General features: G+C 40.3%; 1 protein-coding gene across 1 annotated transcript in view; it reads left to right on the top strand.

Annotated features, from left to right (window-relative positions):
- MACROD2 (mono-ADP ribosylhydrolase 2) overlaps positions 1-27,432 on the top strand; it is a 1,539,224-nt gene that overhangs the window by 973,889 nt on the left and 537,903 nt on the right. The window contains exon 5 of the mRNA XM_017498618.2: positions 6,342-6,415. The gene's annotated coding sequence lies outside the window, so the exon portion shown is untranslated. The remainder of the gene's footprint in view (positions 1-6,341; positions 6,416-27,432) is intronic.

The raw sequence follows: 27,432 nt of genomic DNA, 5'->3' as shown, positions 1-27,432 counted from the left end.
AAAATGACTGAGTGCCTAAAGAATAGTTTTAGATTTGTGAGTTTTGCCTGGACATGGGTCTCTAGTGCGCTGTCTCCTTACAAACTGCGAGAAAGGCAGTTAAAGCTGAGCTGAGACCTGGCTACAGGTCTAGAAGGGGATGTTGAGGGAAGCCCTGGGTAGACTCTAAATGGTGCATGGGGTTAAGGCTTTAAAGCCTGGCTTCATTATACCAAATTATTAGTATACCAAAATCACGTTCAATTTTATTTTATTTTATTTTTTGGTAGTAAGAACCTCTTTGAAATGATTGATTTAAAGTATCGCCATATGCCTTTCTATGATATGGTGATCTATAGCTCCAAATAGACTTTCATTTTAAAGTTTAAAACAAAAGCTAATCTGTTGCTTCTGACTCCAAAAAGGACAGTTTTACTGGCAGAGTAAGTCATGGCTATCTTTATTTTAGGGGAATATGCTAGAGTTCTGGTAAACATATTTGGATTTTATATCAGGTGAACAAAATTAGTTTCTACATGGCAGCCTTTGGATAAAATTAAAGATAATAAGGAATTAGCAATAACAGTAAAAAATGAAAAATAAATAGAGGGAAAAATTGTCCATAGTCAAAGTGAAAAACCAGATTCACTGTAGCTGTATTGGAACCATTCTGGGTTTCGACAGTACCAACAAACGTACAGTTTAGAGGTGGAGTAGAATCTTCAATGGGTCTTTATTGCTGTATCTTTCTGAAGTGACAATTGATGAAACGAAATATCGGCTTAATAACCAAGTAGAAGGAAAATGTCCACCTAATGAGTGATTTGATGTGCTATGGATGAAAACTAATTTCAATTTGCTGTTTCACTTCTGTCTCTTTTATTTAAATTGTTTTGATGTTCTGTTGACAGAGTTTGTCCTTTCTTGGCTTAAGAACATCACTGCTTTGCAGTGAGAAGACAGGCAAATCATAAAGCTTGTCTGGGCTTCTGGTTATAAAAAGTATTGAAGAGCCTAAAGCTATCTTTAATAGCTTGAAATGTGGTCAAGAGAGTATAATTAGAAAGTATGTCTCAACATACTAAATAAATAGATCAGCAGAGATTATTAAAAGACATTATTTTAAACTTTCATATGCTTCTGGTGGGAGTGTTATTGGCACAGCTGCTTTGGAAAACTGGCAGAATCTACCAGAGTCAAGCATAACATGGCATCCAGCTGCCCTTCCTCTTGGATATATTCTCAACAGAAACACATGCTTATGTGCACCAAGTCATGTATGAGAATGTTCATGGTAGCTTTATTCATAACAGTCTCAAACTGGGAACAGTCCAGTTATTCATCAACACCAGACTGGATAAACAGATCGTGGAATATCCATACAATGGAACGCAGCACTCCAATAACATGAGCTACTGTTATATGTAACCCCATGAATAAATCAGACAGGCATAATTTTGAACAAAGCCATAGACAGAAAAGAACACACATTATGTAATTCTGTATATGTGAAGTATAAAATCAGAAAACTAACCTTTGATCATAGAATCCAGAATAGTGGTTATTTTGAGGGCTGGGCATTGACTCAGGACAAGGCAGCTTTCTGGGGTATTAGAAGTGTCTTGTACCTTGAGCTGCATAATGGGGTGTCTGTGCGCACGTGTGTGTGTGTGTGTATGTGTGTGTGTAAAAATTGCAAGCACTTTCTATACAAAAGTAAACAAGAAAAAAATCATTTATAAATTGTATAAGTCAACTTACACATTTACAATAAAAGTTAATTTTATGAAGCCATCCTAATGAGTAGGAAACTAACCTTTAGAATACCAGTAGATGCACAGAAGCTGTGTGCACCTGCATACACACACACATGCAACACTCTGCATGCCTGGCCCTAAATTATTCATGGCTTGTTCAGCCTCATTGACCGTCATAGTTGGAGGAAATTTCCCATGTCGTCTGATTCAGTGATTCATCTGAAGCTTGTCTGTAGCCTCCCCTCTGGGTGGCCATTCTGCTTTTGTGAACAAAAGTTTCCTGGTGACCCGAATATGTTGTGATGTTTTGAGGAAAGCCTTGCTCTCTTGGGAGCCCATCCGTAGGCTAAAATCTGTCTTTGTCCATTCATTGGTCTTATTTGTAACCCTGGAGGTCTTGCAGTTAAGTGGAGAAAGAATTGTCCTGTTGCTGTTTACCCTGAACATCATGTTTTATCTTGTACGTCCATGTCCACCGAAAGCATATTTTCAGAAATACTCATCTTAATATTTTTCTCCCCTTTTAATTAATCACAAAACATCTTCCTAACAGGAACTAGATTTTCTAATAAGTCTTTTCAATAATTTTCCCCAGGGATGAAAAGGGATATTCTGAATATAACAATCTGTTGAGTACCTTCTCAGCATCCCTTCCTCCTCCCCGTACTCTAAGGCTAAACACCCTTGTGCTCTCAGGAAGGAGCCTTTTCCTGTTGCCAATATGTGCAAAGATCCACAAGTCTGTAATCCAGTCAGTCATTCAACACCTAGTTACTGATTATTGTCTATGTGCTAGCAATGTTTTAGGTATCCAGTGATAAGCAAAGACAGATGTGTTATCTGCCTCCCAGAGTTTTCACTCTATTAAGGTTATTAATCACATATTTACATAAATAAATATAGAATTGCCAACTGTGATGGGTCTGTGAGGTAAAGGTACGTGGTGTTTTGAAAACACAACCTAGGGAAGTCATCAATGTCAGAGAAGCCATTCCTGAAGAAGTGGTCACGGAGCAGAGGATGAATAAAATGGAAATATGCTAGGAAAAGAGGAGGGGGGAAAATGTCTTTTCAGAAAGCGGAAGGAGCATGAACAAAGCCTTATGATGAAAGGATGGCAAAATAAAAATACCACATTCAAAGGCCAGAAAGATGGCTGTGTCATTGGAGTGGAGAAAACAAAGAGCAATGCAACATGAGATGAGGCTAGACAGACAGGGAGGAGCCAGCTCCTTGAGGAGAGAACTGTTGCCATTGACCTGGGGGGAGTGGCTTGAAGCCAGAGTTGGCTTCAAATGCTGGCAAAAGAATATTCCTTAGAAGGTAGCTGAGCAAACAAACCAACGAGAAAATGGGTTTTGAGAGAGCCCTGCTTAAATTAGTAACTTTGAATTGGGAATGTTGCATCAAGGTCCAGAGCACGATCCATGGAGGAGGTGGTTGTGGAAGATGAGTGGGTCACTCTCTTGGATGTTGAAATCGCCCGGGGTTATAGCAAACCTTGAGGTTAAGATGAAAACCATGACACAGTGCCAGATGCTTTGATGAATACGACAGAGTGATCAGGAGGTCACAAATAATTGAGAACTGACCATAGTTGCCATGGTTCTATGACAACTTGTATAATTTCTCTGTGGGGAATTATGTCTTCTAAAGGTGAATGTTAATGCTGATGGTCATGGTTGCAGTATTTATTAATTTTTATAGCCGTATAATTTTGTGATGTAAGTACTTATTAAACATGCTTAAAATTTGGAGAGGAATTTTATAAGTTGAGAATAAATAAGAGAAAACTGAAACATCAACGTAGAAAGGCCCCCTGGGGTCACTGGAATGTGTAACACTAAGCTAAGATGCCCATGTTTATTCTGTGTCGGAGAGTCAACAAAGGCTGCCTCTGTTTTGCGGAAGGTTGAGGTGTAATGTTAACTGTGCTGTAGGAAGAATCACTTGAAAGCGGCTCCTAAGATAGACTGGAGAAGGGAAGGAAGACCAAAGGAGCACAGTTATCAACTGTAGTTGTCTGGGTGAGGGCCGATCAAATCTTGAATGAAATCAATGGGAAAGAGAGGAAAGGAAGGGAAGGAGGATGACAGTTCAGAGGAACAATGCCTTTAGGACTCGGTTACCAGCAGGGAAGGCAGTCAAATATGGCAGTAACTAGGAGAGAGGTAAAGCCATAGACAGAAACCAGAAAGCCAGAATGACGTTGGTTTTAGGTGGGAACATGTATTGCATTTCTGGTGCTGAAGCATATCAAGGAGAGGTATCCAGGCAATTATGAATGCAGGTGTTAAATTCAGGGCAGAGATGGCCTGAAAAAGCCTCCTATGGTTAATCCCCTAACAGCAAATCCTGGCCTCCTCCTCCTCCTCCGCAGCTCACTCGTACTTTCTTCCTGCTTTCTTCTCGCCTTCATTTTTCCTAACCTTTCCCATTAACTCCTTGGGACTCACAGCTTATTTCTGAGGATAACGTCTCCTTGGTTCCCCGTTGTACAGCTCTCTTCTTCAAATACTCTGTTATTTCCTGCAAGCCCACACTTTTTTCTTGCTTAGTCCTCTTCATCTGTGTCCACATACCCCTAATCAACTAGTCAGGCTGCATTTTGTTTGCCCCTTTACTTGTCTGTTTCCTCCCCTAGACTTTGGGCTTTTAGAGGACAGGCACTCATTAAAAGCATGACGTAACTACTCATGTGGGGTTCAGTAATAATTTTTAAATAAATTAACTGACAATTAACTTGAAAGAAAATTTAAGGGTTTTACATTTGGATGCATTCATTTAAAGAACACGAATAGCATTAACCAATTCATAACAAACGCACAGTCCCAAATTTGGTAGACATTACAGAGGTTCAAGAACTTAGGCACATTTTCTCTATCATGGTTATTGTCTCTAAGAAAAATGAAGCTTGGCTCGGATTTGTTCGATTGCCTTTCCTAACACACTCTCTAGCAAAGCCTGTAGAAACCTAATCAGAAAAGCAACACACATTCTTGGAAACGGGGACAGTATCTGTCTTTTTCCTGTCCTGTCACTCATTTTTTCCTGAAGACCTATTGAGATCTAACCATCAGTTTGAACTACTAGAATACATATTTGCCCTCCAATAAAACCAGATCTTTTAAGTCTTGCTTCTCTCCATTTCTGGAACATCTCTCTTTCTGCATCTATATGGACAATGTCCCAGGAGATTCTGGACTAGGAGATATCCTCATAGACAAGCCAGAGTAGAAAGGAAAAAAGATGACTGAGTTTAGGATGCTGGGAACGGCACACATTTAATGAATGCTGCTAGAGAAAGAAATCGGGAAAGAATTGGTCAAACAGGAAGAAGAAGACATGGAACCAGGCAGGGTTGAAAAATTCAGGAGGAGAATTCACACATTCATAAAGACAGAAAGTTGATTAATGGTTACCAGGGGCTTTGGGTGACAGATCGGGGAGTGACCATTAACGGGTACAGAGTTTAGTTATGGCATGATAAAAAATATTCTGGAACTAGTGAAATATTCTAGATTAGTGATAAAAATATTCTGGAATTAGTCTATAAAATCCAGACTTTATAAACATGGTCCATACCACTGAATTGTAAACTTTAAAACAATAAGAAAAATCTGGGAGAGGCAAATAAAACAAAAAATGAGTCAAACACATCTAACACCAGAGAGCTTGAAGATAAATTAAAAGGTGATGGGATTTGGGGATTAGGAAGCCAGTGATGAGCTCAAACGAGAGTAGGTTCAGTAGCATAGTCACGCCCATCTCTTCTTCTTCCTGCTCCATAAATATATAAATTTATAAGTTTCTTCCTTCACGTACCATCACTATTGGCAGAATGTCTGATGATTCTGCAGGTCCAGGAACATGTTTGATTTAGATCAGTTAAACCGATATTCTGAATGTGTTTGGGAGACTCTGAGCACGTATGCTCCTGCTCCCTGGGACAAAGCGTAAGTCTGTCATTCTTGCTGCTCTTCTAAAACTAAACCTATACAACAAGACCTGGTTAGTTCATGCTGTCTGAATTCCAGGCATCACCCCTGCTGGCCCCAAGTGAAACAGGAGCTACCCTCTGAATTCTGACGATAGCTTTCTATGGTATGGTTCATTGGTGGAGTTCTGCTGGCCTTTTGACCGGCAGAATTGACCCAGCGCTAAGGACGTGTTTTCTCTGAGACACACGTACTTTTGTTTAAACTGAGGATAATAAACTTTAATCTGAACACTTCTTATAAGAAAATAATATGAAAGAACATTGTAATCTATTAAGTATATGTAAATACATTTTTAATTGATATTGTTATAGGATTAGAGACAAATTTCTTATTGTCTTTTTTTTTTTTTTTTTGGTCTGTTATAATTTTTTTTTTTTTTTTTTTTTTTTTTTTTTTTTTTTGGTCTGTACTGGTGTAGGACCGGCCCTCTTAATGCAGGATCACAGGCTTTATATCCACATACATCTTACTGAGGGCTGTACTCATTGGTTGAATTGAATATTGTTTAAATGAGAAAACTCCAGTATCATAGCATGATTAACCTCTCTATTGTCTTCATCTTTCATTGTTCATTTGGTTTTATTTTTTTCTGCTCTTCATCTAGGCTTTCCCAACGAGCCTGCTGCCGTCATTGCCCTCAGCACCATTAAGGAATGGCTTGCCAAGAATCACCATGAGGTAGGAGGAACAACATGATCAGTGAACATCCGAGATGGTGTAATTTGATCTCAGCTCCCCCCCAAAAAAGCAGATAAATTTTATAAATATCAGCTAAACCTAGTCATTGAGCCAAAGCTAGCTGACCATTCTTCACTTGGGTTACATGGGTAATTAAATATGCGGTAACTCTCTTGGTCTATTTGATGGTGAAAATGGGTGAAGTGATCAGATTCATTTAGCCATAATCTTATCTTTTACATCTGTGGGTAGTATGTGTTATATGTGTGAAAAAGAGAGCAGGATGGATTTCATTAAGAATAAGGAGTTTTCTTACGCTATTTGCCTTAGAGCTATCTTTGTTGACTTGAGATTCCTGGGGTACAGTAATTGTTTGGTATCCTGTGTTCTTTGGATTTGTAACTAATCACTTCCCTAAAGTGACTTCTGAGTGTGAGATTGAAGTGGGCTTGGATAATTGATCACAAAATCGTTATGAGCAGGATTTCTTATGAAACTAAATGCCTTCATCGCAGTATTCATCATGCCTCCTATTCTGCTTACTTAATAAGATCTTTGCGATATATTTAGTGATGAACAGGGGAATCACTCAAGTAAACAAAGCAGCAAAATAACTAGAGACCATGAGCTTTAGATTTCAGAAATGTGTCGATTTACATATTGTTAGAGCAAGGAGGTTTCAGACAATGCACAATCTTATGCATTTTTCTCCTGATTTTGTTTTTTTCTCAGTTATTCAAGTGATGGCTATAATGTGTTTCATTTTATGATGGACCATGAATTTGGCTTTTTTCCTTGGGTAGGAGATGAATTATTTGGCAATGATTAGATATGGAAACAGGTGACAGGGTTTTCAAATGGGAGAGCACTTGGTACTTTTGTGTGTTTTAAGAAACAGCAGTGCCGTTTTCTAATTATTGTAATTGCAGCATTTCTTAACTGGATATGAACATTGCTAATCTCAAGTAGAAATAAAGACCACAGGGCCAAGCCTATCCATTTTGGTGCTTACCCTTTATTTCCCTCTCACTTTGAACTGTGTAAATATGGCAACTTCAATTTAAAGGATATCTTAAATTACCTCAAAGAAGCAGAAGAAAAACAAACAGCTGAAATAGCCAGCTTACAAAACATGTCTTTGACATGCGTTACTTTCTTTTCACAACAACCTATGAAATCTTTAGGATAGGTATATGTTATCCTCATCCACATTCTCCGTTAAAAGTTTAAATGACACACTCAACCTTGGAAAGTCACAGAGACAAGAAACTGACCCATTTCTCATAACTCATTGGATGTTCCTCATTGGAATGTCACCGAGGCCAGAAAAAAACACTCAGTTCTTTTAAAAGCCAGTTATCTTCAATATATTGATTGGTCATAGTAAATGTTCCACACCTGGATGATATGCTTTGCAAAAGTGTAGCATGTTGCATGAGTGAAAAGTGATAACTGAGTGAGTGTATCAGTGCATATCCCTCATTTCCACTAGAGTAGCAATCCAAGGATATGCCCCACTGCAGGAAGTTTTCAGGCATCATCTTGGCATGTGATGGGCATACACATAATCTTACATCATCGAGGATGTGGTGATGAAGAATAAACATATCGGTCACACACACAGCTCGTCGACCAATTCTACTCATTGATTCTCTTTAGCTAAATTATTCAGAATGTTATTTTCCATAGAAATTTTCTAATCTAGTGTCTTCTACTTAAGTCACTTACCGATCCTGTCTTTGAGTCCATTCTTCTTTCATATCCTTTTATTTTTCTGTTAATTTCTTGGGTCCATGGTAGAAAGTATAGATAATTTGGATTGAGAAACTCGGTTGTTGCTCTTGCAACTTGAAGCATATCCTGTGCTGATTCCCTTTTTAAAAAGACTCCTAGTTTCAATATGCCGATTTAAGTAAGTCAACTGGAACATACCAGGTTTTTCTAAATAAATGTATTATAATTGGTAGATAATAGATAAAAGCTGAATAAATTGATTAGCTAGCAGTATTTTGATTTGTTTTTTGCTCTTTGAAAATAAACAGACTAGGTTAAGGATGTATAAAGGAGTATTGGTTCTAATCGTTTTTGCTTCTTTGCACAATTGTTTTGATGTCCTGATTGTTTAAGCTACTTATTCATTAATTCATTCATTTGATAAATATTTATTGAATCCCCCTAAGTACCAGATACTTTTTTTTATATATTCTAGGGAGAGAGCACTGAAAAACAAAATCCTTGCTTTGTGGTGTTGGTAGTCTTGAAAAATAATTATGTTTACGTAACATAAATTAAGCAAATATAAAAATAAAGAAATAGGAAAGTTCAAAGAGTGCTTTACCGAATAAAGAAGGGCAATTGGAGGATGTGTTTTTAGGTAAAGTAAAGGATATAATCTTGGAACACAGATTTGTACAATGGGAAGGAGGAAACCAAACCATACAGAGGTCTTGAGGTAAAACATTCCACACGGAGGTAACCACAGAAGAAAAGCCGGAAGAGAGAATGAGCTTACTGCTTGCTAGCTGTGGTGAGACCCAATGTGATTGAAGCCGAGAGATGAAAGAATGGCAGGAGAGAAGTCTGGAGAAATAAACAGAGGCCACATTATAGGGTCTTGTGGTTCATAGAGAGACTTTGAATTTTATTCTAGTGCGTAGTTGTCGAAAAGTTTTGGGCAGGAGAATAACAGATATAATTCACCTTTAAAAAACAAGCCTGACTGCTCTTTGGAAAATGATATCTGATATTTATAAGGTACCAGAGTAGGAAATGGTAGACGCACTAAGAGGATGCTGCAGTAAATCCAGGCAGGAGATGAGAGTGCTCTGGAATACGGTGATGGTACAAAAGGAGGTAACAAGCATCAAGTTTTGGGTACACTTTGAAGATGCAGCCAATAGGACTAGAGGACCGTTTTCAGTTAGGATAGGGTAGCTTATGCCACAATTACAAACAACCCCCAATTCTTGGTATCACAAAGAGCGAAGGTTTGTTTCTTGTTCACCCTGTTTGTACATCTTGAATCAGAAGAGAGATCTGACTTACAAACTCAGGCTGACAGACACTCTACCATGTGAAGTATCATCTATCACATGACCAGAAAAGATTGATAATCAATTCCCTTGTAGAAATATTAGGAATGATGCGTGCAGCTTTCACTCACATTTCATTGTCCAGGAAAAGGCACCCAGGAACTTAGTTCCTGGAGACAAGAAAGTATTGTCTTTTTGTATGTTCAGAATAGAGCAAACTGAATATCTACAAAAATTAGTAATGTCTATTATAAAGGCAAGTCAGATGTGATATATGACAAAAACAGAAGAATCAAGGATGACAACTAAATTTTTGGCCTGAGCTGCTGGGTAAATTTTGGTGCATTTACTGAGATGAAGAATATTATTCTAAGAGCATGTTTATATGAAAATATAAAGAAAACAAGAATTGTGTTGTCACGTTATGGATAGTTAAGTCTGAGGTGATTTTAGATATCTAATGAAGATTTCAAATAGATACTTGGTTATTGGAGCATAAAGGTCAAGAAAAGTAGGAAAGAAAGATGTGGTGAAATTGATCAGATTACCATAACCTTAACTTGGGTTTGGCCTCAGCTTGAGATTGCTTGCAAGAAATAGAATATAGTCAAACTAGATTACATAAAGGAGAGTGTGTTCTATAAGCGAACCGCATTTAAAAAAAAAAAAAAAAGTCTTGAAATCCAAGGGCCAGACCTAGGGAGGGGTCTCGTGAATGAATCCCAAACTATACATCCAGTAAGAACCGAGGTAGCTCATTTTCATTCTCTCCCACTCCAAGTCTGTGTCTCTCCCATGTCTTTGTTTCATTATTATCATCATTTTGCATGTTGTCTTTTCTTCTCATTCACCTGCTTACGTGTGGCCCCATCATGATTGTGTCTGTCCATTTGTGGGTCAGTCCTCTGCTTGGTGGACAAGGCTGCATTTTCTGAAACTCTTAGCTGGTCAGGTTTCCTCAGAATTTTCCTTTGAAAAACAAAAAGAGGAATCCATGTAATGTGATTGTCCCATCAGTGACCATACTTTTCTTATTCAGCTGAGTTTATTATTCAACGTTTACAAATTTCATGGTTTGTGGCTGTCATTCCCCATAAACAATTGATGCTGTCAGATAATTGTTGGGCTTTTACATTTCACCCTTAACTTACTCCCTGATTTCTAAACCATCAGGAATGTACACTTCCCAACACAGTGGTTGATTTGCTTACATTTAATTTCATACATCATCACCAGCCGGTATGGCTGGATACTTCCACACCCAGAGAGGCTTGACTGGAGTCCCAGCGGTCAGGAGGAGGAAGTTCATGTCTGTTGTCCACCATCCACTTGTTTAATTTCCCCAAAGTCTGAACTGCAAGGGCTCAGCCTATATTTAAGAGGACTCAGAAACCCGAGGGTGAGAGCCCTGCTGCACACACAGTGCAGTGGTTCAAACAGTGGCAGCTCTAGCACAAAAGCTAAAGCAGCACTTTAACCAAAAAAAAAAAAAGGAACGGGAATTCTCAGAAGACTGTAACTGAGATACCAAAATGACTTAGAACTGGAAAACATAATGACTCTAGAGTTGAAAAATTTTTTAAAAAGTAAAAGAATATTCACTACTGAGAACTGAATTATTGCTGTGAGAAAATCAGATAGATGAATTATCTCACAACACAGAAGAGAAATACAAAGAAATGAAAATCATGACTGAAGAGGTAAGGTGGCAGCGAAACCCAGGGATCAAACACGAGGCAGGCAGGGGCTGAGGATTACCCACGGGCATTTTCAGCTAAATTAAGTCTTAAGAACATCTGAGTTCAGAAAACCAAAAGAAAAGAATATCAGAGTTGGCAGTAAAAATTGGCAGCACGTAGCAGATAACCTTTCTCTAAGTGCACCATTTTTCTCAAGTAGCAACTTTATTACAGAATAGGTGAGCAAAATAAGGGACTGTTACGGAATTGAACAATGGAAATGTGGCCTAGATTTGTAAGTCGGGGTGGCTGCTCTGTGTTATCAAATGCAATTTCATGCATTCCTTATTTTTCATGCAATATAAAAATATAATTCTTTGTGGAATAGGGATTTCCCCACTCTGCAGCTCTGAGCCCCTCTGCTCCTATCTGGAAGCTAGGCTAAGAAATGTTTTTACAGGGCCTGTTCTATTGTTCTACCCCAGGGTCTCATGGCATTTGGCTCTTGGTCTCTGTGACAATGTACATATTTGCCATTTTTTCCACAGAAAAGTAGAACAGGATGCATTTCACCCTTCAGAGCCACAAATGGCCTGATATTGTGAGATATTTTCAAGTCATGGTGGGGTGGTCATATTTGATATTTCAGATACCCCAAAGGAGCAAGCGCCCTACGGCACATAGCACCGTGTGTTTGGTTTCCCAGAAAATCCTGTTAGTCAGTGGATAAGCCTTCTAAGATGAAGATTCTGAGCTGGAAGATCAGTGAGTTTCCTGGGAACTTTTTTTTTTTTTTTTTTTTGACAGTCTCACTCTGTCACCCAGGCTGGAGTTCAGTGGCTCAATCTTGGCTCACTGTAACCTCACCGCCTCACACGTCCCAGTTCAAGCAGTTCTCCTGCCTCAGCCTCCTGAGTAGCTGGGATTATAAGCACGCACTACCATGCCCAGCTAATTTTTGTATTTTTACCAGAGACGGGGTTTCACCATTTTGGTCAGGCTGATCTTGAACTCCTGACCTTGTGATTCACCTGCCTCAGCCTCCCAAAGTGCTGGGATTACAGGCATGAGCCACCGTGCCCAGCCCCTGAGAACTGAGAATTTTAAATGTGGAACCCTAAGGTACTGATCAAGGATCAGTTGTCTCATGAAGGAAACCTGAACCCCTCTCGTCCTCCCATCAGTAGTAAAGAAGCAGCTAGATGGACAGGTGCCCGGCATTATAGGAGGCTCTAGGTAAAGCTGTGGCCACCTACAGCTATCCAAAGGGGAGCCCATGGTTCCCCTGCGGCCGGGCTGCAGCATCATCTCTGTGAGCTGTTGGGGATAGACTTCTTCCCGCTGTACTACTCCAAAGGAGTTCCGTAATATCCTCCTTCCTACCTAGGCTGTTCTCCTCCCCAGATAGATCCCATTGTTCTGGGCTGGGGACAGTTCAACGGAGAAATCTTGGGTTCATCTCTGAAGGCCCTAGTTTAGGTCACCTGGCTAGATTGGAAATCACTGGCAGGGAAGAACCCCAGCTCTGCATTTTCAAAACCTAAATAGATTTTCTCTTATGTAGGAGGAAGGTGGTAGTTTTCTCTCCTCGCATGCAGGGTTTGGGTCTTTGCCTACCATAATTTTTTTTAAACTATGCTTTTAGCATAAACAGATTGTTGTTCAAAATGTTAAAAATCGTCTACTTGTCATTTAAATAGTTTACTCTGTGCCTTCGGAGGGAAACACAACACCTGTGGTATTGCTATTTGTCACTTGAAGCAGCAAGCCTACAGATGTAGCAGGGGATCCTGAGATGCTGTGTAGATGCGGCAGCATCGCTCTGGGACAGATGTCCAGCTCTGCAATTTGCTGCCAGCCAAGGCTCTCAGACCTTACTCAGTGTGGTCTAGACCTCGTGGTAAGCTGCTGAGAGCCAGAGATAAAATTGGCTTTGAGTTCATCCTTGGTGTCCTTTGGAAGTAGAGACGTTGGTTTCTACTGCGTAGAAGCAGTTGGCCTTATCACCCTCCCCTGCCTTCCAGTATTCAGGTACGTCATTCACAAACTGCTGAAGAAGCTGAACAGATTTCTCTACCCCAGAAAACAGAATTGGGAATCCACTGTAGAAATGCATGTCCAGCCTCCTGGATGGTTCAGCTGCTGCTCTCATGCTGATTTGACAAGGTCGAGGACCCAGCCACTTGTTTCCCCCTGAGCGATCACAAAGGAACTGTTGCACTTTAGCGTCTGGTGCCAAGACTATTTTTTCCCCTCCTTGGCAGAGGTCTTTGAGCATATGCAGTGTTAAAAATTGTTTGCCACTTTTATTTCAGCATCACATTATGGATCACCAAAAAAAAACCCAGTGTGGGGCCTGCCTTATGTCTCTGATGCGAAATGCCTTAGGATCTTTGTGATTCTTAAAAAGGGGTTTTAAACAAAACATGAAATGATGCCTACATTTATGATGGGAAAATTAGATATTTCAAAACAAGCTCCAAATTCCTGTGGACTATTGTTTACACTTATGCAAAAGCATCATGTGCCGTCCTCCAATCTGTGCAGTGCAGGGGTGTGGTTCACATTCGGAGACGTGGAGGGAGCAAGTGGAAAGCTCCGTGCTCTCCCTCAGGAGTCTTTTTATGTCCACAAACATCACCTGAGTATCTGTTATGGCCTTAGTTTTTGGTGGAATTTAGTGTTAAATTTCGTGTGCTTGAAAAAAGTAATTCCGTCTTTGAAATGGTCACATCCTGTGCAGCAGTGTGGTTATGGTAATCATCATCACCATCCTCATATGCTGCCACAGAAATGTATCCTTTGGCCCAAACAGGACGTTCAGGTGGAACTGTGACACTCGTAGGCTGTGACAGCACTGAGGACGGTTATTCCCAGACTTCGCAGATATGCTGTGTTGCTTTTTCTCTTCAAGAACCCTGGTGACTTGCTAACATTTTATATTTTCTCTCTACTTCTTTCTTTCTCTCTCCCTGTATCCCTGCCCTCCTCTTTTTCTCCCTCTCTTCTCTCTTCCCTCCTTTCCTTTCTTTCTCCCTCCGTCTCTTTCTTCCTTCCTCCCTCCCTTCCTGCTTCTCTTCTTCCTTCCTTTCCTTCCTCTTTCTTTCCCCCTCCCTTCCCTTCCCTTCTCTCTTTCTTTCTTTTCTCCCTCTCCCCTTCCTTCCTTCTTTCCTTTCCTTTCCCCTTCCCTCCCCTCTCTTTCTTCCCCCACCCCTTCCCTTTCTGTCTCCCCAGATAATCTCTCATCACTCTGAGGCTGTCCTTGTTGGTATTTGTGACAAGCAGTCATTGTTCCCATCGTCAGAATAAAAGCCAAGCCCCAAGGAAGCCTCTCCCCTTCTGATGGGGGTGTTCCAGTGCTTGGGGTCACCATACACTTCCCCACAAGGGAGTTTACCAAATGGACAGATCTCCTGACACTTCCACCTCCACCCTGCTTTACTGTCTCTCACAACTGGCACAACAAGGTTTTGAAGCCAGAAATAAAGCCCCAAGACAACATCAAGTGTTGCCTTCATGCTCCATGAGCCTGCTGTGGTCAGCAGAAAGTACAAAAATGGGATAAGATGCACTTTGCTGCTTCAGTTCGTGAGCCAGTTAGCCAGCCATGGGGAGGACTTGAATTACACTCTTAGGCATTGAGGTGAGGTTACCCAAATGCCCTGTTCCCCACTGTTACTCTGGTGGAGAGCTCATCAAAGTCCAACAAATGTTTTGTTTTGTGCAGAGAGAACCTGGAAAAATACTCTGTTGGGGGTGAGTGGTTTGGGGGTGGGTTGGGATTTTGTTTAAATAGGCAGGAGGGGTAATTCATATATACTGCCACTAGGTCTGGAGCTTCTAGAAGGAGTTCTAGGGGATGTAGAATAGACACATGAAGGAGTTAAAGAGGGAAGAAGGAGGGAAAGGAAATCAATACTGATCTGACTCCTGATGTACCTCATGGCAGAGGTATGGCCCAAAGACACATTCTGTCTTACAAAACTCTCTTCAAGGTAGTTATTTTGAAATCTTTAATTTCCCAGATGTGACAGTTAAAGGAAATGTTTTAAGTCAACTAATAAGGCACTTTTGTGTTCTACTATAACTCTGCTTTTGTGGTCTGTCTAGGGCTGGGGACTTTATCCAGGTTAGCTATATACAAGAATAGAACCCAAACAGGTTGATTAGGGTCTTTCCCTGGGATTTCTTTGCCACCTGGAATCAGGAATAAAAAATGGTATTGAAGCTGAGGGATATGGAACACAGCTACCATGTTCCCCACCGTTTTGGGAGGTTCTTCTTTAGGAAGATCATTTGAAGATGTCCCAGATCTGCGGGCAGTTGGCAAGAGTCACAGAACCCATTCAGTTGGCTCAAGGGAAGAACCCAAACTGAGGCAAAATGCAGTGTATTTTAGCAAAATGAAATGGCCACCCATTTTAAGTTTTTACAAATCAAAAATAATTTTTAACTAGAGAAAAGGGAAGGTTGAGAATCATATGTAGTTTTTTTTTTTCAACACAATATGCTTTAATTAGTTTATTCTACCCCTTTCAGAGAACCTCTGCTATGTTGAGCCACTGTTTTTGATAAGAGTATTTTGCATCCTTCAACTGCATTAGCTGGAAAAATATTTGAGAGTCACTGTCCTAATAGTAAAGTTAGTTAGGTTGCTTTTTATGAAATCAGTCTTTCAATATTTTCCTTGATCCTGCAGGAACATCAAAAGATAGTAATTAACTAATTAATTTTCTGATGACTGTATTTTCCTCCTTCTTTACTACAACCTGGAGATAGGAAACACAAATTAATGGAAGCCAGCATTGAGTAGAAGCTAAGAAATAGCATGAGACAGATGAAATAGACACTCTTTAAAATCAAACTGGAAGGTGTGGGTATTAAAAAAAAGAGAGAGAGAGAGAATGCAGTTTGCTCAGATGACGTGGGCAGGAAGTTCCTAGGGTTGGAATTGTTGTGTTTGAAAGAGAATGAATCCCTTTGCAAAATTTGGCTTAGAAGTTCCGAGTCTGCAGGAATGTACTCAGGAGTCCACTATGTAACAGAAGCTCAGCTCCTCTTCCATGCACCAAGAATGGGAATTGTGGCTCCTGGATGTAGGGTGGCAAGAGGTAGGGTGCAGTTATAACCACCACTGTGTGCTCTCACTCCAAAGAGGAAACTTGGTGGTCTAATCAGGTTCTTCCTCACTCTTACATAGCCTGAAACAGCTAACTCCATCTCTCTGGACTCAGTTGCTGCATCTGTAAAATAGGGAGGGTGGGCATGTCTCTTCTAGCTCCAGGATTCTGTGCCATTGACGTCTGTCTTCTGGAGCAGGCCCACTGATGCATCCTGGCCATGCCTTTGCCCATGTCTTCACAGCACAATGAGATCAGTCGGAAGCCTTACGCTCAGGTTCCTCCAGTGGCATACCAACGATCAAGCAACATTTGCATGTGCAATGTTAAGATGATTACCAACCCCCATACGGGTGTATCTTTAGAGTTGATATTAACAACCTTGACCCATTTAGTGTAGGAGGAGAGGCCGCCATGTTGATTTTCTGTAAATGATCTGGATGATATGGTGGTTTCAAAATAGCCAACTTTTAAAGCTCCTTATGAAATTAAATGTGCTGATTATCCAAATGATGTGACATTTTTATAAATAGAAAATAAACCTCTGAGCATGTGGTTGGATCTACATCAGACACAGGGATAGAAACAACATTGGGAGGTCCTACTCAAGGACATTCTAACAACAATTTCTGGAGCTAGAAGCATGTATCTTCATCCGTTCTAGGTAGGGAGGAAAAAGAAACATTTTCCTTGCCCTCTACCTTGATGGACCGGGACTCGTGTGCTGCCTTGATTGAAGGGAAAATTAACAGTTTTGACACTGTCATCTAGCTCAACTCGGGGAAAAACAAAAAAGACACTTTCCCACTCTAGTGGAATTAAAGATTTGCTTGTTGATGGGCGATGTTTTCAGCCAGGGTGCTTGCTGTTTGAGGTAGAAGCTGTGGCCAGAGCTGAAACCATCTCATTGTCTCTCTAATCACATCTAGGCAAAGAGGCGGCTCCTCTGGAAAATCTAGATTCCTTTGATGATGCCGTTGCTACTCACTAGGGTAAGAAACCCAGATAGGTCTGGCAGAGCATTTGTTTCTCCAGTGTCATGGCTCAACAGAAAACGTGCTAGAAGGAACATCACAAGAGTACAGGCCTCTGGCCATGCACCATTGGAGGCTGTAATGGTGAGCCCAGGGGTGGAAAGGCTGGCTAATGTGCTCTCCTGCAATCAGATTATATTGTCTTCATTTCTACTTATGAACTCCTTCAAAGTCCATGGCCAGAAAGCCCCAACCTTTTAGTGAGGATACTACCCATTTGCAAGAAGCAGAGAATAGAAGAGTATTGGGGGATCTACAGTTAACTAAACTTGTGTTGAATAGAAGTTACTAAAACCGGGTCAGATTTACATCTGTGATCCCAGGTTGAGGGCCTCAGACAAGGAAGTGAAGCTGAAGATGGGTTTTGAAATAGTGACCTTAGACTCGATTCCACTGCAGGGGTTGCAGCCACCTAGCATGTGAACTGTTGGGCACTAGGGCAAGTGACAGCCAGTGGCGAGGAGCAGCTATGCAGACAGGTAGCCTCTGTTGTGTGCACTCTTTTAAAAAAAGAGAGAGATAGGGAGAAAAAAAAATACCTAAATGATATTATTTAAGTTTCACCATAAACCATTGAATGAAATAAGACATATGAATTCACTTTGCTTCCAATTGGTCCAAATTTGCACATGTTCCTTAGCTTCTTTCTACACTGATATGATGCTAATATATAAAGACTTCTTATTGTTGTTGCTTCTCTGACATTGCTCCTCCATATAAGCCAAAAACTTCACCTTTTGCTCATGGAGTCTTTACAAAAAGGTCCAGGAACTCCCCTAAAGCTAGAGACAAAACTGAATTTGCTGGACTTACTGAGATGTGGCGTGTCAGTTTCCAACATAGGGCCTTTCTAAAGAATTTCAAAGAATAATTTTGCTCATGTGAAGTTTTCACTTTATGTGCTGACATTGGAGCTTGAAGGTTGCATAAGAACCACTCGGTTGTATATATTTTACAACATAAATGTTGCCCGTTTCTCACCAGCTGATTTCCCTTAGTCTGGGCTGCTGCTTCTGCCCTATTACCTACTAAAGTTCTCCCCTAATGACCAAGGGGTTGCCCAGATTGTCAGTGAGACAAGGATATTCTTGGAGATGTGACAGTCATTCTGGAACTATTCCTCACTTGTAAGATAAGGTGAAAATCACTTGGAAAAAATGTTTAAATCAGATACTCAGGCATACCCTAAATCTGCTGTATCACAATATCTGAGAGGAGAGTAGCCTATATTTTAAAAATTTCTCCAGCTAGTGGTTGAGAAAGATTAGACCAGTTGCTCTCAACAATGTTTTATTGCTAGGATATACGGCAGTAGAAACTCCCATGTGTTCTCTTCAATGAGGAAAAGGCCATGTTAAGTGAAAACTGTGAGAGTAAATCTCTCCTCTCAACTAGTTTACCACTGGCCTTCTAACAAGGGATCAGGAGCCTAGGGTTGGGGCTGTATTGTCCAGCTCGTCCTGGGGTGGCTACAGGTTACTTTGTGCTCACAAGCACTTGACCTGAGTTGACCAGTAAGTGAGTTTGATGAAGTTTACATATAATGTAACTCAACTCACATTAAATATCCATGAGAGTTGCTGGACAGCTTTTGTGGCACCCTGTACACAGTAGAGGCCTTTTGCTGTGTTTTAGAAAGCATATTTTAGTCTATTCCCAATATCCTGTTTATAGTAGTCATTGTCTCTGGATATTGGCTCCAATGCCTGCACGCAAGAGATGCATTTAATAAGAAGTTAGTAAAAATCATTAACATATACAACTAAATTCTCCTTTGAGTACTTATTGTAGGCATATTTAAAAATAAAGCCAGCAGGTCTATCTCACGGATCTTATGTAATTATATTGATTCCTGAAAAAACTTTTGAGAATAAAGTACTCAGTCATGTGAAGCAAATTAATTCTCCTTGGACATGAAGGCACCACTAAGCATGGCTGCGAGATGATTTTCTGGTTGGTACCCCGTTGTCCTTTACCGGAGCCTGTTTATGCCACCCACATGTGAATCAGACCCTGGATGTGGAGATATGTGTCATCCACAATGCTTCTAGGACCCCCTGCCACTGGCACAATTAAGTTTCTTTAAGGAATTGGGAAATGAATTTCTATATTAGAATTCATTGCTGAGAGCGCGACCTACCTTAATATTTTCTGCTGTTTCAAATTTTACTCAGAAAACAATTAGAGCCTGATGGGGTGTGTGTTTGACAGTGCAAATGGAACTACAAATGACCTGAGTGTGCTTCAGCTAAGCACCAGGGCAGCTTAGGAATGTATTAAGTTGAGTAATTATCTCATATGTTTTTCCCTTGGGTTCAGTGACATCTACAAAGTTCATTTTCCGAAGTTCTTCTCTCTACAAATTTAAACTCAAGGGAAATAGGATCCATATGTCCCTGATTCATTTGTACTGACTCATCAAACGTTCTTTTCTTTATAAATTATTAGATGTCTGGAGAGGATTTCAACTGTTTTTTTTATAAGTTCTTTTAAGCCTTTTTGTCTACAGGCAGGAAATGGCCATTTGCCAGCAGTGAATGAACCCCCAAATAGTCACGTTCTGTTCAGGAGGCAAAGGAAAAAGAAAATAAATTCCCTGTTTTCGAAGTACAGCCGGCTAATGGTTTTCTTTAGAGGTGGTCATAAATGTATTCTCTGAAATGTATCATTAGACTTGTTAAATGTGTAATCATAGACATTCCATGAAGTTGTTACAGCAGGAATGGGATTTCAGTTGCCCCCCCCCAGTCCCTGTCCACACATGCATTATTATTTTACCTGTGAAACTCTTGAAAGCTGTTGGTTTGCCCAGAAGCTTAGAACCTTGAACTAAATGAAACATAAAATATCCTCAGTATGTGTACCAGAGGTTATGTGTGTGTGTGTGTGCATGCGTGCGCGTGTATGTGAGACAGTAACAAGAGAAAAATTGATATACTCAAACTCTGTGTCATACTGTTTCTTATGATTTCCATATTGAATTCAAAAGACGTCATTTTGAAGATTTAAAATAACGTGGCATCTGGCTTCATTACAAATAAAAGTAAACTTTTTGACCTACCAACAATAGCCCAGGGTAACTGGATTTCAAAAGCAAATCAACTTGAGCTTCATCTTTCAGTAACTAAAAATACAGTCAAGTGGCACATAATGACATTTTTGTCAACAACAGAACACATAGAAAACAGTGGTCTCCTAAGATTATAATGAAATGGAAACATTCTTATTTAATGATTTTTTGATGATCCTGAACTGATATGGGCCTAGGCTAATGAGTGTTTGTGTCTTCATTTTTGTAAAAAAAAAAGTTTTAAAAGTAAATGAACAAATTTAAAATGTTAAAAATAGAAAAAACTTACAGAGTAAGGATATAAAGAAAGAAAATACTTCTGTGCAGCTATAAAATGCGTTTCTATGTTAAACTGTGTTATTGCAAGAGTCAAAAGTTTAAAAAATAAAAAATACAGTAAGTTAATTTATATTAAAGAAGCAAAATTTTAAATAAATGTAGGCTTGCCCACATGTACAGTGTGTATAAAGTCTACAACAGTGTACAGTAACATCCCAGGCCTTCACATGCACTCACCAGTCACCTACTGACTTCCTCAGAGCAACTCATGGTCCTGCAAGCTCCATTCATGGTGGGTGCCCTATATGGGTGTACCATTTTTTTACTCTTTTCTACTGTACTTTTACTGTGCCTTTTCCCTGTTCAGACATGTTTAAACACACGAATACTTATTGTGTTACAACTGCCTACAATACTCAGAAAAGTAACATGCTGCACAGGCTTGTGGCGTAGGAGCAATAGTCTATACCATATAACCTACGTGTGTAGTGGTCTGTAGCACCTAGGTTTGTGTAAGTACGCACTATGATGTTCAAACCATAATGAAATTTCCTAGTGACACGTTTCTCAGAATGTATTCCATCATTAAGTGATACATCACTGTATGTAAATGAAAAATAATCACAGGTGTTGAAATGCTGAGTGCTTCCTTTGTCTAAGTACCTTACTTGAATTAAATAATTCAATCATCACAAAGACCCTGTTATTCACATACATGTTATTTACATGCATGACTGTATGTAAATGAAAAATAATCACAGGTGTTGAAGTGCTGAGTGCTTCCTTTGTCTAAGCACCTTACTTGAATTAAATAATTATTTGTCTAAGCACCTTACTTGAATTAAATAATTTAATTATTTGTCTAAGCACCTTACTTGAATTAATTTAATTAATTTGATTATTTGATTAATTATTTAATTCAAGTAAGGTGCTTAGACAAAGATCATATGTTATATTCATAATTATTCCCGTTTTTTGATGAGGAAACTTAGACTTTAAAGATCATACAGCAAATAAATGGCAGTTGAGCTTTTAATTCGGAATTCCAAGTTCTTAACTATAATCATCAAAAGCACTGTATTTTCCCTTAATGATAAAAGTAGACTACCATATCAGTGATCTCCTTTCAGTGCTTACGAATTTCACTACAGTCTAATTCAGATTTCTTCTAGCATTATCCCATGACACCCTCCATGCTGCTGCTTATACAACATAGACAGAGTTGCTCGGTAATTTCTTTGTGAAACCAAGTTTGCAGGTTGATGGTTTGGTCAACTTTTTTTATCTTGCCTTTAGCACAGTGCCAGGACCATACTCATTGCAAGTTGAATAAAATAATTCACAAATGGGACCTTGTAGTATCTAGCCTGCTTCTCTTATAAGCTCCTAAGCCTTCATGTGATTAGAACGAGAGCTGAATAGTCTTTTGTGGTGTCAGCCTTTGTAAGCCATGGGTATTTCCATGAGTTCATTAGTCAAATGTGATCAAATGATTAACAAACCCAGGAAACTTCTAAATCTCCTTGGGAGTAGGTAGACCTTCATAGTGACTCTAATTTCTCAGTGATCAGTGCTGCCTTTTCTGCGAACACATGGTTCTTGAGATTGCAGATTATTCTACTTGTGCCTGTTATGCCTGCTCAAATATTGCATCTTTCGTGAGTTTTTCCTCAGCCTTAGGAAAACTTCCCTTACAAATATCCCTGCCATTTTCTGTGGTTTTGGATTTACCTGTTGGCTTTCCCACCAACTCAAGAACTGCGACTGTGTAAATTCACCCATGCATTGTTTTTGTTTTGTTTTTTAATCCAAGGAGTCTGGCACATAAAAAGCTTTAACAAAAATGCATTGAATGAACGAATGTTTTACACTGTTTCTTAAATGATGGCGCTGAGCATGTATAAAGCCAGCGCATCTGTCTCATACAGATTAAGATTCAGGCCTTGAATTCTGTCCCTATCCTCAAATGAGGAGAGGGGCTGAAAACCAGCCCTAGTGTGCAGAGATCCAGCCAGACTCTGGATGTGGCCCAGGCTTGGAGAGAATCCTACCCTGCGCTTTCCTTTATCTTGGATGGATGGCAGTGTGCTGGAGTGAGGCAGCTTTAGGCTGTTGTCTAAAATTGGAAGCTTATTCTAAAGACAAATTGGAGAAAGTGAAGACTTCGGGAAGCTCACCCCCAAGCCTGAGCTTTTGATCTGTTGATCTATAGCTGATGGGCACACTGCTTACCCACTTTGCCCACTTCGCTTCTATTTTCCTGCAAAGGCTTGTGTGACTTTAAACACCAGACAACCTTGGTCTTTAGGTAACTGCATTATCCTTTTTTCAGTTAATCTACTTTTAATTTTTCTTTCTTTCTTTTCTCAATGCACTCAACATTGTCAACACTGTCAAAGATGTCAATGTTTTCATTTCTAGTTCTGATGGCACTATTTTTTAATTGTCGTGTATTTCCAAATGTAACCTGTTTCTGAAAGGAAAATATGACCTTCAAAACAATGTTGGCAGCTTAGATTTCAAGTGTAATGCTTTCAAAAGCCTCTCGGTCTTTATTTATTTAGCAAATACTCACTGAGTAGCTGGCATGTCTCAGGCATTGCACACTGTTTATACAAAAACAGTTGATATGTAGTTCCTGTCCTAAGAAAGACTGTAAGCTTTCTTAGGACAGGCACTACATGTGCAGAAAACACTAATAGGCAGTGATCACAGGATCATGTGGAAAGTTCTAAGATAAAGCGTGCCCAGGGCAGTGGGGGTGCTGGGCAGAGGACAGAGTCGAGGAAGACTCTGGGTCCATCCTGGTTTGAACAGAAGGTGGAAGGCAGCCTGTATGGTTTTTCCTGGGGGCTTTTTCTTTCCCTTGAGAGTGAAATCCGCAAGACCAAGAACCACGTGATTCTCAATCCACGGACTCAAGAGATCTCAGACCACAGACTCAAGAGATCTCAGAGAGTTTGTAAATTTGGGGCAAAATTTACATTTATTTTCACTAACCTCTAATTAAAATTTAGTACTTCCTCCTGTCGTGACTGTAGCCACAAATCACAGTAGTATCTGCAGCCTTTGTGACTTTCATCAGTAGAAATCACAGATATTTCCTATCATATAACAGTTGTTGCAGAGATCTCAAAACACTACTTATGCTCATCTTGACTTCAAATTATGGTAGAACCACCATAAGATCTTGTTTGTATTGTTCATAAGAAGGATATATATATATTTTTTTCGAGATGGAGTTTGGCTTTCGTTGCCTAGACTGGAGTGCAATGGCACCATCTCAGCTCAGCGCAAGCTCTGCCTCCCAGGTTCAAGTGATTCTCCCGCCTCAGCCTCCCGAGTAGCTGGGATTACAGGCATGCATCACCACGCCTGGCTAATTTTGTATTTTTGGTAGAGACGGGGTTTCTCCATGTTGGTCAGGCTGGCCTTGAACTCCCGACCTCAGGTGATCCATCTGCTTTGGCCTCCCAAAGTGCTGGGATTACAGGTGTGAGCCACTGCGCTAGGCCAAGAAGTATGCATCTTAACCACATAACACATTGTTTCCTTGTAAACATTGTCTCAAAAAAAATTGTTTCTTTTGTAATCTTTTATATTTGTATTTAAAAACCATATTCTGGGAAGGATCCATAGGTTCTGCTCAACAACTAAAGAGGTCCATGTTACCAAAAGTCCCTGTGGCCACCACATGGCATTTATTTCTTGTTCCCACCCTCCAGCCTCCCTGGCCCCTGACTCCACCTGTCACCTTCATGCCCCTGGCCACTACCACATTTGCAGGTCTCCCCACTTAGAAGGCTCTTCCTAAGGCTCTCTGCTCAGCTGGCTTCTTTTATTCAGGTCTTATCTCACACAACACCTCTTCACAAAGACCTTTCCCTGAACCCCCACACGAAGTAGACCTGCCCTCCTTTATACTCTCCCTCACTTCACCGTTTGATTTTTGTGTACCATTCATCACCACTGGAAAGTGTACATTATTGGTTTATTGGCTGTCATCTTACTAGAGTGTCATCTATATCAGAGCAAGGACTTCAAATGGCTTGTTCTCTTGCATATTCCCAGAGCATTGAACAATGCCTGGAAGGTAGTAAGTGCTTAATAAATGTTCACTGACGGCCGGGCGCGGTGGCTCACTCCTGTAATCCCAGCGCTTTGGGAGGCCGAGGCGGGTGGATCACGAGGTCAAGAGATCGAGACCATCCTGGTCAACACGGTGAAACCCCGTCTCTACTAAAAATACAAAAAATTAGCTGGGCATGGTGGCGCGTGCCTGTAACCCCAGCGACTCAGGAGGCTGGGGCAGGAGAATTGCCTGAACCCGGGAGGCGGAGGTTGCGGTAAGCCGAGATCGCGCCATTGCACTCCAGCCTGGGTAACAAGAGCGAAACTCAGTCTCAATAAATAAATAAATAAATAAATGTTCACTGAACAAAAGGTAATAAATGAGTGAATGGAAAGGGGAGTAGAGAAAGGAGTATGTCAGACAGCAATCAATGCAGTGACAACAATGCAGAGGTGACAAGAAGCCTGAACCCAGGAGTGTTTACTGCAAAGTCTGACAGCAATGGGTCCCTGGTGCGCAAGGTCCCTTGGCCCTCCCACTCTTTCTTGGCTCCTATCTGGAAATAGAACAGGCTCATCATGACTGTTTTTGATAAGAGTAGAGAATACAATTTGAGGAACTCATAATCTTAACAGATAAGGCTGGAAAATGCTAATGGAACAAGTTGCTGAGCATTTCTTATTACCCAACCCTGCTGCCTCTTTCACCCAGTAAAGATGAGCAGACATGATTTGCATAATGTGCAGGCACAGACCATCGAAAGTCTGGACATGAATATAGCTGGCAACAGACTTTTTTTTTCAAAGACATCTGCAATAAAACTAGACTCATGAGAGAACTTGTAGCATACAATTTTGGGTGCCCAAATAGAATGCTTTATGAGGGAGAGAAAAGGTAATGGGTTCATTGCTGCCAGAATGTAGTGTCTTAACACACAGTTTGAGATGCCTGAGTCTGACATTTAATAGCTGAGATGATAGTGGTCAAATACTTCTCAAGGTCAGTTTCATGTAGAGTTCCTGAAAAGGTGAGAAATCACTGAGATCTGTAATGACAAAGCTGATGAGAAGATTGATGAAATGGTGGTGGCAACAGGACAAGCCTTCAAAATAGCCTGTGAATGATTTATTTTGTAACAGCGGAGCCAATTGACGATAGCAGATTGCTAATTAAATACCAACCGCTGGGAAAATACCATAAATTTCTTTTGGCTCTGTATTGGCAATTGTGTACTTTTAAGCAGAGGCCAAATTATTTTCCAGCGAGTGCTTCTTTTTAGACCTAAACTTTATGTGTTTCCATCTCTTTTGCTTCAACCGCCAGCATATTTGATTTAAAAGTAAAAAGGAGAAGAGGTAAGAAGAGAAAGAACAGGTGGGAAGATGGGAAGAAAGAGGAAGGAAGAAAGACAGTCCCAGGTGTCCTAATAACATTATATCAGAAAGGCTTACAACTGGGTGAGGTGGCTCTCACCTGTAATCCTAACAGTTTGGGAGGCTGAGGCAGGAGGATTGCCTGAGGCCAACCATTCAAGACTAGCCTGGGTAACATTGTGAGACCCTGTCTCTACAAACAATTTTTAAAAAGTCTCACTTTCACTCTCTTCCAGTCTGTAGCTAACTAGGAAAATGTAATAACAACCATTTATTGAGAACCTATCACAAGATTGGTGTTTTGCTGTGTTCGTAATCAGTAAGAGTTAACATTTACTATTTTCTATGTGCCAGATATCGTCCTGACTGTGAATTCTCACCAGGACACTATGAAATAGGAACTGTTATCTCTGTTTTTCTTATAAATGAGGAAACTGAGGCAGATAGTCTTGTTTGAAATACACGATTTTTAATGAGTGTGAGAATATACTTAAAACAATTTTTAAAGAAACTTTTTTACACAAAACCAGTTGATAAGAATTATAGTTTGCTAAGAAATACAATTAAGACAATTTAAGGAGAATCTGTAAGGTATATAAGCCTTGTATTTAAGTTAACTGCTAGCTACAGTTATGAAATAAAAGCGATGGAGTCTTACTTCTAAAATGAGTAAAGTGCCAAGTGACCTCAGTTTAGACCGCAGTGAAGATGGACTGGGAGGATGAGGTAAGAATCTGGCACCTAGAGAAGCCTTATCTCCCTCTTTCCACTTTCTGGCTTGCACTAGGTTGGAGAGAGCCATTCCTGGAGTCGGGGATTAATGAATGTGGGAATGCACAGCAAAATGGGGTTTCCCTCCCCAGTAGTTCCATAATCTGAACTCCTGCAGCTGATTGTCGAGGGCTGACCTGCAAAGGCTTTTGTGGCAAAGTCGAGGAGAAGCCTAGGACTCCAAGCAATGCAGAGGAGTCTCTTCTGTTGGAGTCAGGGGAAGTGGCAAGAATGAAAAAAATATTACAATCAATTCCAACAAATAAAAGGAGGGCTGGGAAAAACTTATAATAGACAAATGATTAGTGATGAAAATAGGTAAATTTTTCTTTAAATGGCTTTTTGGAGTCAGAGAGATCCAAGATGGCTGATCACTAGCAGCTCGGGATTGCAGCTCCCACTGAAAGAGCAGAGAACGAGAGGACGCCACACTTTCAGATCAATTTTTGTTGCTCACACACCAGGAGACTCCCAGCGGAGGAGCCCCACGTGTCGCCAGCGTGACTCTTGAGGCCGGTGAGGCGGTTTTGCCGCTGCCTTGGTGTGGCGGTTCTTGGTGCAGAGTCAGAAAAGCACCGTCAATCTTA

This window comes from Cebus imitator, unplaced genomic scaffold (genome assembly GCF_001604975.1).
Source record: "Cebus imitator isolate Cc_AM_T3 unplaced genomic scaffold, Cebus_imitator-1.0 Scaffold246, whole genome shotgun sequence".
Taxonomy (NCBI): Eukaryota; Metazoa; Chordata; class Mammalia; order Primates; family Cebidae; genus Cebus; species Cebus imitator.
This window is presented reverse-complemented; position numbering and strand designations above follow the sequence as displayed.